This window comes from Pseudophryne corroboree, chromosome 2 (assembly GCF_028390025.1).
Source record: "Pseudophryne corroboree isolate aPseCor3 chromosome 2, aPseCor3.hap2, whole genome shotgun sequence".
Classification (NCBI taxonomy): Eukaryota; Metazoa; Chordata; class Amphibia; order Anura; family Myobatrachidae; genus Pseudophryne; species Pseudophryne corroboree.
In genome coordinates this window covers 879,306,491-879,319,240 of record NC_086445.1, presented here as the reverse complement: position 1 = coordinate 879,319,240, position 12,750 = coordinate 879,306,491, and the positions used below count along the sequence as shown (strand labels likewise).

The 12,750-nt window shown below is 46.2% G+C and overlaps 1 protein-coding gene across 4 annotated transcripts in view; it reads right to left on the bottom strand.

Moving 5' to 3' along the window:
- ABR (ABR activator of RhoGEF and GTPase) overlaps positions 1-12,750 on the bottom strand; it is a 725,529-nt gene that overhangs the window by 444,161 nt on the left and 268,618 nt on the right. The window lies entirely within an intron of this gene.

The window sequence follows — 12,750 nt, the reverse complement described above, 5'->3', positions numbered from 1 at the left end:
CATTTAACAATGGTAAGTCTACCATACATCTCCTTTTCTGCAGCGGGGTACACTGGTATTCCACAGGGAATAACATCGGGGATGTCCTAAAGCAGTTCCTCATGGTAGGGGACTCAATGTAGCAGGCACAAGAACCCGGCGTCCAAAGGAGGCATCCTGGAAGGTGGAAGTATCGAAGGCATAGAACCTGATGAACGTGTTCACAGAGGACCACGTAGCCGCCTTGCACAATTGTTCTGCGGACGCACCACGGCGAGCCGCCCAAGTAGGTCCAACAGGCCGAGTAGAATTAGCCTTGATAGCAGCAGGAGCTGGGAGACCAGCCTGCGCATAAGCTTGTGCAATCACCATTCTAATCCATCTGGCCAAAAGTTGGCTTGTTTGCAGGCCAGCCACGGTTGTGAAAATCAAACAGTACGAAGAGGGAATCAGACCTCTGAATGGAGCTAGTCCTCTCCACATATATACGGAGAGCCCGTACCACATCCAAAGACCTTTCTTTGGAAGACAAACCAGCAGAGATAAAGGCCGGAACCACAATCTCTTGGTTAAGATGGAAAGATGACACCACCTTAGGCAGATAACCAGGGCAAGTACGGAGACCTGCCTGGTCACAATGAAATATCAGGAAGGGAGGACGATAGGACAAAGCGCCTAAGTCTGACACTCTTCTAGCAGAGGCAATAGGCAAAAGGAACAGGACCTTCATAGTAAGCCATTTCAGGTCCACAGAATCAAGAGGCTCAAAGGGAGACCCTTGCAGGGCATTAAGGACAACAGACAGATCCCATGGAGCCACAAGAGGGACATAGGAAGGTTGTATCTGCAAGACACCCTAAGTGAAGGTATGAATGTCAGGAATAGATGCAATTTTCCTCTGAAACGACACCACCAAGGCAGAAATATGAACCTTGAGGGAGGCCAGTGAAGGCCTAAATCCAGGCCATGTTGCAGAAAAACCAGAAGCCACAAGGTTTACGGGCCTTCAATATAGTTTGGATGACCACCTCAGAGAAACCTTTGGCCCTCAGGAGTGACGTTTTAAGAGTCACGCCGTCAAAGCCAGTCTGGCTAGGTCTGGGTAGACACAAGGGCCCTGAACGAGGAGGTCTGGGCGTTGAGGAAGTAGTAGAGGACGTTCCACCGATGACCCTGCAGGTATGAGAACCAATGCCGTCTGGGCCACGCTGGAGCGACTAGAAGTAGTATTCCTCCTCCTTGCTTGAACTTCCTCAGAACTCTGGGCAGGGGTGACACCGGAGGGAACACGTATGGCAGTCGAAATTTCCATGGAATTGCCAGTGCGTCCACAAACGCTGCTTGAGGATCTCTTGTCCGTGATCCGAAGACCGGAACTTTGTGATTGTGTCGAGATGCTATCAGGTCTACATCTGGTAGGTCCCACTTTTCCACAGTTGAAACCTCCGGATGAAGGCTCCACTCTCCGGCTAGTACGTCCTGACGACTGAAGAAATCCGCTTCCCAGTTGTGGACACCCAGAATGAATACTGCCGATATTGCTGGCAGATTCTGGATACTTCCATTATTGCTTTTCGGCTTAGAGTGCCTCTTTTACGGTTTATGTATGCCACCGCGGTGGTGTTGTCCATCTGTACTTGAACAGGCCTGTTCCTTAACACAAGCAGGGCTATTGTCAAAGCGTTGAACACTGCCCGCAGTTCCAGAATGTTGATGGGGAGGAGAGACTCCTCCTTGGTCCAGCGACCCTGTGGAGTGTGTTGCTCGAACACCGTGCCCCAGCCCCTCAGACTGGCATCCGTCGTCAGGAAGACCCAGAAGGAATGGCCCCTGCTCAACTGTTGATCCTGGAGCCACCAGGACAGGGATAAGTGAACCACCGGAGTCAGGACCATCATTTGAGACCTGATCCGCTAAGGCAGATCGTCCGACTTGGAGAGGATTAACCGTTGGAGAGGGAGAGAATGGAATTAAGCATACTCCACCATGTTGAAAGTCGACACCATCAGGTCTAGTACTTGCATCGCCGAGTGAATAGACACTTTTGGGCGAGAGAGGAAGTATCTGATCCTGTCCTGAAGCCTCAGGACCTTTTCTGGAGACATTAACAGCCTGTGGCTGTGCGTATCCAGCAGGGCCTCCAGGTGCACCATGCGCCACGCAGGGACCAGGGAGGACTTTTTCCAATTGATCAGCCATCCGTGGGCTGTGAGGAATTGCACCATCAGCTGGAGATGACTCAGAAGGACATCTTGGGAGCTTGCCAGGATCAGCAGGTCGTCCAGAAACGTAAGGATCCTGATTCCCTGTTGCCGGAGATGAGCTGTCATCCCGGCCATGACCTAGTCAGTCCAAATGGCAGAGCCCTGAATTGATAATGGAGGTTGCCAATAGCAAACCGCAGATATTGCTGATGCGAAATGGCAATAGGTATATGCAGGTAAGCATCCTGTATATCCAGGGATACCATGTAGTACCCAGGTTCCATGGCCAGTACAATGGAGCGCAGTGTTTCAATACGGAACTTGGAAACTCTCGCAAACTTGTTCATTGACTTGAGGTTGAGAATAGGCTGGAAAGACCCATTGAGTTTCGGTACTAGAAACAGGGTCGAGTAGTAGCCCCGCCCCGTTTGGGAGATCAGCACCACCACTCCTGTCTCTACGAGTGATTTGACAACCAAGTGTAGAGCTTGCGCCTCCAACGGGTCCCATGGGATGTCCGTTGCACAGAACTAGCGAGGGGGACGTCTCTTGAAAGACCGCGTACCCGTGAGAGACAACTTCCTACACCCACGTGTTTGAAGTGGTCCTTAACCAGACCTGGGTGAACTGCAGGAGTCTGCCTCCCACCCTGGGGTCCCCCAGGGGGAGGCCCGCCACATCATGCTGGAGGCTTGTCCTGTTTTGAAGCAGGCGGACGAGCAGCCCAGGATTGTTTAGATTTGGGCTTACCGGTCTTGGAAGTACGAGGCTTGCTCGAGTACCCCTGACCGTTTGATTTACCAGAGGTCCGAAAGGAATGAAAAGTAGTACTTTTAGTTTTCAGAGCAGAAGGAGTAGTATTAGGGAGGCACGCAGTCTTAGCAGAGGCTAAGTCAGTCACGATCTTAAGGGAGCACCTCCAGAGTCTTCTTGGATTCTAGGTCCACCTTCCAGGACCGCAACCACAGAATCCGGCGAGCCAAAATGGACGTAGTGGACGCTTTGGACACCAGAATACCTGCCTCAGAGGACGCCTCTTCAATATAATGGGGGCGGTGGTAATATGAGACAGACACTGTTTGGCAATGTCAGAAAAATCCTGAGGTAGCTCTTCCTCCAGTACCTGGACCCACGCATCAATAGCTTTTGCAGCCCAGGAGGCCGCAATAGTGGGCCTGTGAAATGCCCCAGTTAGGGAATAAATACACTTCAGGCATCCCTCCACACGCTTATCTGTCAGCTCCTTCAAGGAGGTGACAGTGGTGACAGGCTTTGAAGAGGAAACCACGATCCGTGCGACTCGATCGGCGGTGGAGTTTCCCACTTGTTAGTTTAACTCCGCAGGGATAGAAAAATTAGCCAACATCTTCTTGGATAGGGCAAACTTCTTTCCTGGGGAGACCCAAGCCTCATGACGTATGTCAATTAAAAGGTCAGAGTGAGGAAAAACTACCTTTGCCACCTTCTGACGCTTGAATTTATCAGGCTTTTTTGATGCAGCAGTAGCTTCATCATCAATATGGAGAACCATTTTGATAGCTTCCACTAATTCAGGGACATCAACCTGAGGTACATGCTCCCCATCAGAGTCCGCTGAGTCAGAATCTTTATAGGCCCCATCTTCATCAGAAGAAGTATCTGAAACATGAGTGGATTAAGAGGAGAAAATTACACGCTTAGAGAGCCACTCAGCCCAGGAGGGTTGAGGTGAAGACTTCTGTTTAACCCTTATTCAAAACCTGTATCTGGTTAGATAGTGTGTCCGCCCAAGGTGGATTTGCTACAGGGACAATTTGTGGCTGAAATGGCACAGGAATTCCCACAGGAGGCGTAAGATGTGTTACCAAAGTATTTAACATACAAGAAAAGGCGGCCCACGGAGGCTCTTGGTTGGCCACAGGTGGAGTGGGAGATGTAAGGGACCCATTACCCACATCCCCAGCAGTAGGTTCCCCTCTCGGTAAATCTGTGGGAGCACCACTGCCTGATGCAGGAGCGTCCACAGAATTTCCGCCCTGTGTGATAGACATTATGAGGAATGTAGCCGTGGGGCACACAGTACAATATAGCCAAACAATAGTAATACCGTAATCCCCTTGTTTATGTGCTAATAAAAGCAGAAAAATGAAATCGGTATGGGGTGACTGAAATACACAGAAAAAATACACTGAAACGTATAGACTGTGTAGCACTATATATGTATATTTATAGACAAATAAATGTGGACCCTGACGCACTTATCCTCACAGGGTTCAGAATATAGTGATAGCAAGGGTGTGATACACTTGAAAAGGAGAGCACACACAGTAGCTATATGGCACACTCAGTCACAAACACAATGCAGGAACAATGGCCCTCATTTCGAGTTGATCGCTCGCTAGCTGTTTAAAGCAGCAGTGCAAACGCTAAGCCGCCGACCTCGGGGAGTGTATCTTAGCTTAGCAGAAGTGCGAACGAAAGGATCGCAGCGCTGCTACTAAAAAAGATTGTGCAGTTTCAGAGTAGCTCGAGACCTACTCCTAGCTAGCGATCACTTCAGTTTGTTTAGTTGCTGTTTTGACATCACAAACACCCCCTGCGTTTGGTCAGCCACGCCTACGTTTCCCCAGCCACTCCTGCGTTTTTATCTGGCACGCCTGCGCTTTTACACACACTCCCCGAAAACGGTCAGTTACCACCCAGAAACACCCACTTCCTGTCAATCACTCTGCGGCCAGCAGTGCGACTGAAAAGCGTCGCTAGAGCTTGTATAAAACTGCATCGGCTTTTGTGAAAGTACGTTGCGCATGCGCAGAAGTGCCGATTTTTAGCCAGATCGCTGCACTGCAAACAACGGCAGCTAGCGATCAACTCAGAATGAGGGCCAATGTAAACAACAATAGCAGATATGTATATGCAGAGAGCTATAACAATGCACAGCAGTACTGGATGTATATCACAGAATAATTGTAGCACCTATTCTGTCAGTAACGAACTTATTGCTAAACTAACAGTCAAAAGACAGGTAGAATACTCAAGTGTCCTGTATAAGCACGGCGCTGGAACAGGCGGCTATACAGAGGAGACAGCACCCAGCAATCCCATAGAGAGCAGCCCTTCAGCTAAAATGGCGGCAGGTCTCAGCAGGGAGTGATGGGAAGTGAAAGCAGCTCCAGGACGGGAACATCTGCAGTAGATGGCGCCCAGAGCTGGGGGGAGGGGCTACAGGCAGCGCTCTATCCCCACAAAGCTGGACTTCACCACCGGTAACTTAAGGCCCCTAAAAGAAATGCCTGTGCTCCGTTTACTGCCCTGATGGATATAGTGGGGTCCTTGAGCAGTACAGGTGTCCACACCAGCCGCGCAGTCCATCTCCCATGGGCCGCGCGCGAATCGCGATTTGTACCCGGTGGGTCCCCCTGGGAGACCCTCTTACCTCCTCCCCAAGTCCTGCAGCCACGCGATCCTGGAGATGAGCAGAGGAGGTGTGCCAAAATACTGGTGCGTCTCCTCTGTAAGTGCCCGGGAACCAGGCAGCGGGAGTATACAGCGCCGCAAAGGGGAGGTGATGGAGCCGCAGCACGGCATGTCTCCCAGATATAGAAGTGTAGCGGCTCAGTAGCATAGTAAAAACTTTCTTCATTTCTTCGAAGGCTTCAGGGCTGCCTAAAGCAGCCCCCTCTGTTAGTGACCTACACTGCAGGCACAAACTTTAAAACGGAGCTCCTGTGCACGGAGGAGGGGTTATAGAGGAGGTGGTGCGGTGCATCCTGGGAACAGTCAAAGTTTTTAGCCTGTTGGTGCCTCGGATCAAGATCCAACTCTACACACCGATGTTATTCCCTGTGGAATACCAGTGTACCCGCTGGAGAAATCCTATTATTTATGTTAGAATTTGTATGTTTAATGCTCAGAAATGTGAAAAATACACAAAAAGTAAAACAGTATTCCAAAAATCAAAAACACAAGTGAAGGAATACGGTCAGCATGTCGACGGTCACAATGTCAATAATGCTGAAATACGGACAGCTAAAATGTCCACAATCTCTACATCACACATGTCAAGAAGTAAAATGCTGACATTAGGTTTAGTGTTAGGGACATACTTACCATCGTAACCACAGGAATTTCAGCAGCAGCCACAGGGTTAGGGGTTAGCTTGACAAGTTGTTTTTTCCCCCCCAAGAAATTGTCTGTTTTTTTTCTATGAGTAAATTAGGTGAAGAACGTTTTTAAACTTAGCCAACGTTACTTTATTGAATTTTTTTTTTAATATATATATATATATATATATATATATATATATACACACATATACACATAAACACACTGTGTATATATATATATATATATATCTCTATGCAGTAACCCCGGCACTCACGTAATCCACAGCGGGATATGTCTTGCTCCTGTGCCTTCCCCATCCGGGGGTCTCCCTCCGGTGTATGCAACAAAGGAAAAAAGAGGCGGCACTCGGAGTCTGTATAATCAAAGTGTATTCACAGAAAGTGTCACTTTCTGTGAATACACTTTGATTATACAGACTCCGAGTGCCGCCTCTTTTTTCCTTTGTTTTTTATATATATATATATATATATATATATATATATATATATATTGAAACAATCGTCTTTTCGTTTTTTCCCACCAAACATCGGAAAACACTGGACCACCACCATCGGATCATTGGAAAATATTGCGAACATCACGACTTTGATTTCCCCAGCAGCTGCTCTTCTGAGGGGGTTAATTTATATTTCATGAACTGCTGCTCCTCTGTGCAGCTGCAGCAGTGATCGGCAGCACACTGGGGAGAGTGTGTAGGGAGGCAGAGGTACCAGGAGGTTCCTCTGCGAGTGAGAGCTGCAGGAAGATAATCTTCCAAGCAGCCACCCACCCTTTTATGTATCTGACTGGTCGCATCATTTGTGACGAGATCAGGAAATGCCCCTCCTGGTGTGGTCATAAATGATAAGACTATACCAGGGAAGAGGTTAATTCACCTGTGATGAAGCACAGATCTCTTTAAAACTTGGACAGTAATGGTGAAGTTTGGGAAACCCTGGCTTAGGGTATTTGATGCTGGAACAGGCTCATCACTGATTGGAGACATTTCATCAGTGTCAACATACTGAACATATTGACCAAATATACCGAATCCCAAGAAAAGGCTGTAAAGTAAAAACAACTAATTTGCTGGTAACAGGACAATAATTTGTAGGTCACGTCTGTTTACATGCTTTAATTAAGATATAATGCAATTAACATATAAGGCATTTAAAAACGTCACTGTATTTATAAACTTAGGAGATCAAAGGAAAAGTCACACAATTAACTTCAAGTTGTACGAGGGGTGATGTGAAAATAGAGAAATGTCATGTACTAATTTTTATTTGTTAATTAAGGAAGGTTGTGTCTGTTTAGTGTTCTGCAGACAGATTATACTGTAAAATCGTATTAAATGTTCAGTAATCCTCTCTGGCTAGAAGAGATGCACACAACTCTCAAGAAATCCAATTAAACCCAAAATAAGAAACACTGCATGTAAACTACTCAGCCTTCTAAACACATTAAGTCACTTATTATGCACTCTGAGACTGCTAGCCTGGCTGCCTGGACAATGAGAGGAGGATGAGCAACATTCTGCTGTCTGAAAGGGCACGTGCTCCTTCACATGACCAGTGATACAACAAAGTTACAGCTAGTGTCAACAAGAAAACAACATGTCAAACTTCAAAGAAATGTCTATTGCACGCACATGTTCCCAACACTCCAGGGAGGTCACATGAAGTAGAGTGACCTTTCAAATGTGGTATAGCTGCCTAGGCATCAAACAAATGGGATTTTCTTACATGTGGTATCCAATTAATAAACTAGACATAATAATGGGATCATCACCAGGAAAAGCATTATGGATCCCTAAATAGATCACCCATAGAAGGACAGAACCTCGGCTCAGTGTCCAGTACTCCACACGTTAGCTATTCTTAATTTATTTTTTTATCTGGGTCAGATAATTAGACCCCAATCTCATGTTTACTTTGGCCATTGTTGATGCTCTAGACGAGACTATGGGCCGGATTAAGGTTCAAAAAGGGTTGCGATTACCAAAAGGATAAAAAAAAAAGGGGCAGACTAGATGGGCCAAGTGGTTCTTATCTGCCGTCAAATTCTATGTTTCTATGGATGTAATAGCTTGCAAGACGGCCGAAACGCAGAGACACTCCGGACGAACTCGTACGTTTTTTTAAAGCAGCAAAAGTTTACAAGGCAAAACCTGCTTGGTTTTGCCTTGTTAAAAACGTACGAGTTCGTCTGGAGTCTCAGAGCTACAGCAGTCTCGCAAGCCATTACATCCACCCTATATCTTTATATCTAGAAGAAGAAAGTAACATAGAAACATTGAATTTGACGGCAGATAAGATCCACGTGGCCCATCTAGTCTGCCCCTTTTTTTATCCTTTATGTAATCTTACCCTTTTTGAACCTTCTTTCTTTGTAAGGATATTCATATGCCTATACCAAGCATGTTTAAATTGATCTACTGTCTTAGCCTCTACCACCTCTGATGGGAGGCTATTCCACTTATCCACTACCCTTTCTGTGAAGTAATTTTTCCTTAAATTTCCCCTGAACCTGCCTCCCTCCAGTTTCAGTGTATGCCCTCGAGTTCTAATACTTCTCTTCCTTTGAAGAATGTTTCCCTCCTGAACTTTGTTAAGACCCTTGATATATTTGAAAGTTTCTAGTAAGTAAAATTTAGCGAGTGCAGCTTTAAAGAAAGTGTTCCTCTATTGTACTATATAAACCCAATGAGACTCCAGTCACCTGGTTAATTGTACTGTGCCAGTGGTCTCTGAGATGACACTTCGGTAACATTCTTACTGTGGTACAGTAATTGCTGCCTAGATATAGGCGAGTTGTAGAAGACTATGCATATGCTTTTTTAACAGGACCCTACACAGTTACTTGCGATATCAGATAAGATGTAATGGACAACACAAGATGACTGTCACATCTTCTCCTGTGTTAATGGTTCAGAGGTTTCACCCAGACCTGAAAATGTGTGTCAGCATCACTTCACGCAGGCTTTTCACTAATTAAAGACCCGCTGATTAGCAATATGAGGCATTCATTCTGAAACATGTCCTGAATTCACCTCAGTTTCTGCTGTAGAAAAGAAAGCTTTATGTTTATTTTAGCATCTCTCAGTGGACCGGTACTGATCGTGGTTCCGTGCTACAGGAGCATGTTGTCGAAGAAGGGTTAATAAGAAGCAAGTATACATATTTAAGTGGGTGGCTAATGTCCATGAAGGCTGAATGAGATAACTAGAGTCTAATTGCCAGGTATTTGTACATGCAATATTCATGACTTAGGCAGTAACATGGTGGGTTGCAGCAGATCTCTCTGTAGGGGCCAGGAGCATTATGTGAGCTTATGTGGTAATTATGTGGGAGTACATGACAGTTCTTCAGGGCCCGATGCAACGTGTGCTCTCCTGTGATGTCACTCTACAGTCCTTTCTGTAAGTAGGTTAAAGGCAAACAACTTTCATAGCAGAGGAGACGTGCTTTCTGCTATATTCTCCATGTACAGCCTGAACACACAACACACACCCTGCACAACTGCATTTGTAACCTTTTGTCTAAAATTTCCTACAACCTATAAGACCTAACTTTTGTCATGCTCCATAAAAATACTCTACCATACTTGGCCTTTGTATGCATGCTATTTCCTGACTGGTGAACTGGGGAAGATGGATGCTCATCTAAAACATTCATCTCTCTTTAGACATGCCAGGATGAGGTGTGTGCGATAAGCAGTGCATAGGTAGAGTAGACACAACCTGACGGCTGGATGTGAACCGTAATCGCTGACAAAATATCTTGTGACTTGTCAAGGCACAGAACCATATATAAGCAGTACCAAATAAGTCACGACTACAAGAGTGGTCTGCAAGAGGAGAGTTTTAACCGACTGTAAGATGCTTTTGTGGAGGAAACACACCAAATTTCAGTGTGGAAGACCGTCCCTGGAAGTCGAGGAGCACTGCGGATGACCTGTGTCAGCCATCACCGAGGACAATGTTGCTACGGTGCAGGCCTTAGTTGATGTGGACACCAGGGTGACCATGGCCCAGTTAGAGATGGGGATATATATCTCATCAGGATCCATCCGTTTGATATTCCACTAAAAGCTTGACCTAAGCAAGGTTTCTGCACGCTGGGTACCCCATCAGCTGGCTTAAGAGCAGTCGAAGGCTCGGGTGAATTGGAGCCGCAACACGCTGGCCAGGTGTGATGGCAGTTGCTCAAACTATGTCTGGGAGATAATCAGTGGTGGTGAATCCTAGATCTACGGTTTTGACCCAGAAACCAAACAACAGTTGGCTCAGTTGACCTCAGTTGTAAGTGGGCCGCCACAGAAGAGCCAACGTGAGCACAGCGTGGCCAAGCAGATGGTGGCTGTTTTTATGGCAAAGACTAATCATATAGCTACCGTACCATTCGTGGGGACTGGTATGCCAAGCAATGCCTACTGCAAGTGCTGGAAGCCATTCCAGACACAGTCCAAGAACTTGTGATGCCAGTCTCTATCACAATGCACCTGCCTATAAGTCCAGGAAAAATCATTCCTCCTATTCCATCATTCATTTTGATGTGCACTGTTCATTAGACTCAAAAATCTTTATTTGATCACTATCCATCTGTAATCTGTTCATGTGCGACAAAACATGCCCGAGGACAGACTTTGTGAAAAGACGCTGAGGACAGATAGACTTCAGAAGGTGTTCGCCCTACTTCTAGAACAAAGCTCCGCTACCTGTGGTAGATCAATCGTTCTAAGTTACTTCAGACTGTTTAATAGAACATAACAATATTTGAGTGAACTGTATTAATAAACAAAACAACATATAAGACTTTGTTATTGTAAAAGGGGTGCTTTATATTTATAGATAGACAAGGGAAGGGAAGTCCAGCTCTAGGCATCCTCTGATATGTGGACATAGTGGGCACACTGGTCCTTGTTTAGAGAAATGCCGAACAGAATACACAAAGATGGTTTACATATCACATATAGATTCACTGACCACTTCAAATGTACAAAAAAAAAATAAGAATTTACTTACCGATAATTCTATTTCTCGGAGTCCGTAGTGGATGCTGGGGTTCCTGAAAGGACCATGGGGAATAGCGGCTCCGCAGGAGACAGGGCACAAAAAAGTAAAGCTTTACTAGGTCAGGTGGTGTGCACTGGCTCCTCCCCCTATGACCCTCCTCCAGACTCCAGTTAGGTACTGTGCCCGGACGAGCATACACAATAAGGGAGGCATTTTGAATCCCGGGTAAGACTCATACCAGCCACACCAATCACACCGTACAACTTGTGATCTAAACCCAGTTAACAGTATGACAACAGAAAGGGCCTCTTAAAGATGGCTCCTTAACAATAACCCGAATTAGTTAACAATAACTATGTACAAGTATTGCAGATAATCCGCACTTGGGATGGGCGCCCAGCATCCACTACGGACTCCGAGAAATAGAATTATCGGTAAGTAAATTCTTATTTTCTCTATCGTCCTAAGTGGATGCTGGGGTTCCTGAAAGGACCATGGGGATTATACCAAAGCTCCCAAACGGGCGGGAGAGTGCGGATGACTCTGCAGCACCGAATGAGAGAACTCCAGGTCCTCCTTTGCCAGGGTATCAAATTTGTAAAATTTTACAAACGTGTTCTCCCCCGACCACGTAGCTGCTCGGCAGAGTTGTAATGCCGAGACCCCTCGGGCAGCCGCCCAAGATGAGCCCACCTTCCTTGTGGAGTGGGCTTTTACAGTTTTAGGCTGTGGCAGGCCTGCCACAGAATGTGCAAGTTGAACTGTGTTACAAATCCAACGAGCAATCGACTGCTTAGAAGCAGGTGCGCCCAACTTGTTGGGTGCATACAATATAAACAGCGAGTCAGATTTTCTGACTCCAGCCGTCCTTGCAATGTATATTTTTAAGGCTCTGACAACGTCCAACAACTTGGAGTCCTCCAAGTCGCTAGTGGCCGCAGGCACCACAATAGGTTGGTTCAGATGAAATGCTGATACCACTTTAGGGAGAAAATGCGGACGAGTCCGCAGTTCTGCCCTATCCGAATGGAAGATTAGATAAGGACTTTTATAAGATAAAGCCGCCAATTCAGATACTCTCCTGGCAGAGGCCAGGGCTAGTAACATAGTCACTTTCAATGTGAGATATTTCAAATCCACCTTTTTCAATGGTTCAAACCAATGGGATTTGAGGAAATCTAAAACTACATTTAGATCCCACGGTGCCACCGGAGGCACCACAGGAGGCTGTATATGCAGTACTCCCTTGACAAAAGTCTGGACCTCAGGGACAGAGGCCAATTCTTTTTGGAAGAATATTGACAGGGCCGAAATTTGAACCTTAATGGATCCCAATTTGAGACCCATAGATAATCCTGATTGCAGGAAATGTAGGAAACGACCCAGTTGGAATTCCTCCGTCGGAACCCTCCGATCCTCGCACCACGCTACATATTTTCGCCAAATGCGGTGATAATGTTTCAC